Consider the following 5285-nt stretch of genomic DNA (forward strand, 5'->3'; position numbering starts at 1 on the left):
ATTCTTGAAAAGGGAACGGGATTGTAGCTAGTTCAAAGCCGTCCAACTGCAACTAAGAAATGAATTGCACGTCTGTTTTTGTGTATTTGTAGGATGAGTCGGATTTTGATGTGATCTGTTACACTGTCTAGCATGTTGATTACTGTTATCTTTTGATATATTATTTTTAGTGTTGTAAATGATTAACCGATAAACCGTTGGGAGTATCGACTATCGAATACTAAAAATGTTAACCGGTTTATCGGATCAACTATGTATCATTGGGATTATCGTTTTGTAAAGAACAAAGTATCTTATGAAGGCACAGCCTTCAAATTTTGTCTCATTACATATAATACCAGTCCTGAGAAATCAAATCTATATATAAATTTTTGATCTTTTTAAAACTGTTTCATAAATGAGTTGAAATGGTTTATTTGAATGAATTTATATTTCGACCACAACATGCAGTTCTGACATACAAGCTATTCAGCTATTGTATGTATATTATGTGTATTTTGTGTTTTATCCCGATGGTTAAATAATTTTGATAAATATAAAGAATATTACTATTATGTTATTTTTATTTGGATATTTTTTTAGGAAAGACATTCGGAGTGTCAACATGTAATAAGAAATCCTTCGAATACAGAATGTGGTCCAAGAGTTGCTCTATCTCCAACGATCACGAAAGGATAATTATTTTGCAGCACTTCTAACCATACGTCATCTCCGGCGTTTAGATGATTGATATTGGTGTACGAATCCGTGATGTAGTGATTTTCGTTCACACTCATGGCATGAGAAACTATCTCCCCATTTATTTTCATGACAAGCCGAATTAATGAACTGCTAGCACCTGGAGAAATAGTAAATCGATAACTTAGGAAATATATGCCTGAAACAGGTGCCACAAACGCGCCGTGGTGGGTATTGTATCCATTGCCAATATTTAGTTTAACATCGTCAAAGACGAAATGGAAACCAGCAGAAGGATTATTTACATCCTTGGTAAGCTGAGTTCTAAACGCAACAGTCGGACAGTTAGTATCTGAAAATAGAGATAATTTCTTTATTTTATCGTAGCATGCAAATACATATGGTATCAATATCATTCTATTTTCTGCGTGCACTGTATGTAAGTTTACCTTAATATAAAGTATGTTGACACGATTTTAGAAAGTGCATGTGTGACAGTTTTGATCTTCAATTTATATCTTTATCGTGTATCGAACACTGACTACCGTATTTGATTATAAATAGTGCATTTTGTATGAATGAATGATGCTGAAATAGCAGGTATATACTTGATGTATCAATAATATGTTCACGCTTTGTAATGGTTGTATCATTTATGATAGCCTTTTCAATATAGCTTCTGCTTGAACAGAAAAAAAAACAATTTACAAACTGCACTTGAAGCAAATGTATATATATGTTACGAGTATAGTATCTAATTTAGGAGATATCGTTTCAAAATATCCCATTTGGATCAAACTGCGACTGATTGACATACAGGTAGTCCGTACTTGCTACAAGCCTTTGCAAATACAATAGTTAGTTGACCCGGTCCCCTAAAGAGCATGGTTGTGTAAGTGCATTTATGCATCGAAAAAAGCAAAACGAACGCTTCTTACAAAATATAACTATTTAGATATTATATAGCAAGAGAGCCGGAGATTTTGGCACACGTGCATCAACTTTAAACTGATTCAATTGATATCAATCCTAAAATGATTGCAACATTGGATACGCCTGGTGTAAGGGTATACTACATAAGTACGTAAACTATGCATCTTATTACTCGTTGGCATTCTGTTTTTATTCGATAACTGGTGTTAAATTTCAACAAAAATATTTAAAAAATGTACATTGAAAACTTTTATGAATTGAATCTTTATCATGATCTTTTAAATAGAATGAAATTCAAAACAGTGTGGCTGTGGCCATTGATTGACACATTAAATTCATCCATTAACTGGGACAATTTAGGTGAACGTTTGTATGTAACGACCACTGCTCACTATGTACTTTTTAAAGACACTTAAACTATGGGGTCACAAAAGGTTCTCAACACCTTAATAAAGTAATTCGAAAAATTAATCAGAAATAACACGATGTTTTGATTTATATCAATTATATAAATCAAAACATAAAGGTTATTCCTGATTAATTTTTCGAATTATTTTATAATTAAAGGCGTTAAGAAACCTTTGGTGACCCCACAGTTTAAATGTCTATCGTAGGTACGTCGTGAACAGTGGTCGTTACAGACAAACGTTCACGTAAATTGTCCCAGTCAATGGATGAATTTAATGTGTCAATCAATGGCCACAGCCACACTGTTTTGAATTTCATTCTATGATTCATTCTATCATTCTGGCGATGATGAATTGTTGTCTTTTTTTAAAAATATCAATGGTTGACCATTCTAATATTTTAAAATAATGAAATAATTGAAATGTAATGTTATACCTTGTGCTTGGAGGGTCTCAACTGTCTTTTCCAGGACCAGAACTTTCGACTGTGATGTCTTTAGTTCTTGTTTTAAAGTTTTCAATTCTTGCAAAAGACATACGTTGCTTGATGGATCTTCGTCGCAAGATCGTGTGATATTCAATGCAAAAACATCCACATTCAAAAGGAAGAAAAGACAAAATAGTATCATCATAATAATGGCGTATGTATGAGTCTTTCAAGTTTGATTATTTGATTTGTATAGATAAGAATCTTGTTCTAGTGCAATCAGTTTATCTCGATACAAATTATTGTAAACTATGACATTGTTCTAGTTATCATAGCGGTCTAAAGACAAGGACATGACCTATTAAAAAGCATCTCAGTACATATCTTTGTATGAAGAATTTCCTACGATGTACATGGTCAGACCGGAAGTCAGTCGTAACATTATAATAACAGTATCCTGATTTGTGTATATTTCAAGTCTCAAGACGGAGCGTAGGACATCTTCTCTCTAAACAGGTCCTAATTGTTGTATTATTAAGTGAATCACCTACATGTATTACACACATTTGAATTTTTATAAAAACTTGTGAAGACTATAATTTCGGGAAGAAAGATGAAAATAAAGTCGAAATATTTTCCCTCGCTTTAAATAAAATTGAAAAAACCATTAAAGTTATAAAAACCCTCCACCAGTACCGTTTTGTATCCACATTGTACATTTCATTTGTTGATCTCTTTTATGTTATATTGATTCATCAACGTTTCACGTAAAACACCCTTTCCTTCTGTTCATGCTCATACGCAAAGGAAAGTCAAGGTTAAATGTAGGAATAACTATTAAGGTTATTGGGGATACTTCGAAATTCTTAAAACAAGACATGAAAGAGGAAAGAGGTACATATATAAACGACGAACAAAAAATATCTGTAGTCATATGTTGCACAGCCAATTCTGAAAAGAATCAATTACAAAATCGTTATCGATCAAATGTCAACTAAAGTTTTTTCTATCAAATTAATTATTACCAATTGAAGGACCAAATAATAAAAAAAAAAACAGTCACAACAAGGATGAGGAAGCTATTCCGGACATCCTTATGAATAAAATAATAAATTCAATGACGTCATTTAAATTTAATTTATGAGAAATTGTAACTTCCTTAGTTCTGAAAAATCATAATCTCCACTTCCGTAAACGCCATGTATTTGAAATGACGAATCCTTTAGTAGTTGTTTTACATTTCCTGCTTTAGAATAAGATTTCTTCCAAAATACCTATACAAATAAATTTTGTACATCAGGTGGTTGATTAGTTAATGATTGCTTGCTTGACGCACTGTAACATAATTATTAGTCCGAAATTACTATGACGTCCAACAACTGTTATGCCAGACAACAGCCGTTGGACGTTAGAGTAATCTCGGACTAAATTATTCATGCATATTCAGGACGAGAAGAAATAACTATTTCATACAATATGCATCTGAGAATGAAAACATGGAACGTGTCAAAGAGATAACAACCCCACCAAAGAACAGAAAACAGACGAAGGCGACGGATGAGTCCTTAACACAGCGTAAAAATTCCGCAGGTTTTGCTATGTAGGTCTCTAACAGGATGAAGGTATACACTTTGGACTACTAGTGGAGGGTATGCTGTATAGCAATAAATTTTGTCCTGCTACAGACCATCTGCGACCCCCTAAAAGACAAGTTGCAAATGTTCTTATACGTATTGAGAGGGTGATACAAGCTACATGTATCCTTACAATAGACATATCTGAATATTTGTATGTGTGTTTTATGGCATGTTGTACTCAAGATAGTCCCTTTTATTTTCAGTGATCATTAATAGCATTGATAAGTGTACTCGTCTATTTCAAAACTTCCAGTGTATATTCAATCTTTGTCTTTTGTTCACAAAAGATGGGTTTATCTAGCTATAAAATCATTTTCTACAAAAGAAAATGCACAAACAAAGTCAGGAAGGTGACAGTTGTTAACCGTTCGTTCGTTAAGAATTTTCCTTGGAGTTTGGTATTTCTGTTATTTGCAGTTATATTCAGTTTTTGCATTATTGTGTGTAAATAGTAAAATCACAAAAAAACTGAACTCAGAGGAAAATCAATTCGGAAAGTCTATAATCACATGGCAAAATCAAATAAGAAAACGCATCAAAAACGAATGGACAAGAACTCTTATATTCTTGACTTGGTACAGGCATTTTCAAATGTAGAAAATGGTGGATTGAACCTGGTTTTATAGCTAGCTAAACCTCTCACTTGTATGACAGTCGCATCAAATTCCATTATATTGTCACCGATGCGTGAACAAAACAAACAGACACAATAGGTAAAAAGGTAAAAAAAAAAAAATTGGGGTACAGCCGTCAACATTGTGTTATCATCTAAATCACTTTAAAAACAATAACGAAGAAGCACATCAAATTTAACATCCTCATTTTTTGTTTATATTATACGATTTAATTTATCTATGTAAAATGCACCCATAAAGGATGGAGGGTTTTAAGTACTGGTGTCAAATTGCGCGTTTGAAATTCGCACAGGTAGACATGAAATAATTTTTTCGTTCAAAGTATGACGGGATACATAAATACAGTCACATAAAATATATATAACAAAAACAGACTTAACAGTAAAAGAAATAATAATAAATAAAATAATAGTGTGGTTCAAAGTATGATGAGATACATAAGTACAGAGTCACGTCAAATGTGTATCACAGAAAACAGACATAGCAGTAAAAGTAATATTAATAAATAAAATAATTTTGACATTCAAAGTATGACAAGATACATAGATACAGAGTCACATCATAAAAT

The 5285-nt window shown here is 32.5% G+C and overlaps 1 long non-coding RNA gene across 1 annotated transcript; it reads right to left on the minus strand.

The window, feature by feature from the left end:
* Positions 1-545: 545 nt before the first annotated feature.
* On the minus strand, positions 546-2802 carry LOC143081718 (uncharacterized). The gene is made up of 2 exons (XR_012980050.1): positions 2455-2802; positions 546-1030 (listed from the first exon to the last, which is right to left on the minus strand). It is a non-coding gene; the product is annotated as an uncharacterized LOC143081718 (long non-coding RNA).
* Positions 2803-5285: the final 2483 nt, after the last annotated feature.

The sequence above is a fragment of the Mytilus galloprovincialis genome, chromosome 7, assembly GCF_965363235.1.
Source record: "Mytilus galloprovincialis chromosome 7, xbMytGall1.hap1.1, whole genome shotgun sequence".
Taxonomy (NCBI): Eukaryota; Metazoa; Mollusca; class Bivalvia; order Mytilida; family Mytilidae; genus Mytilus; species Mytilus galloprovincialis.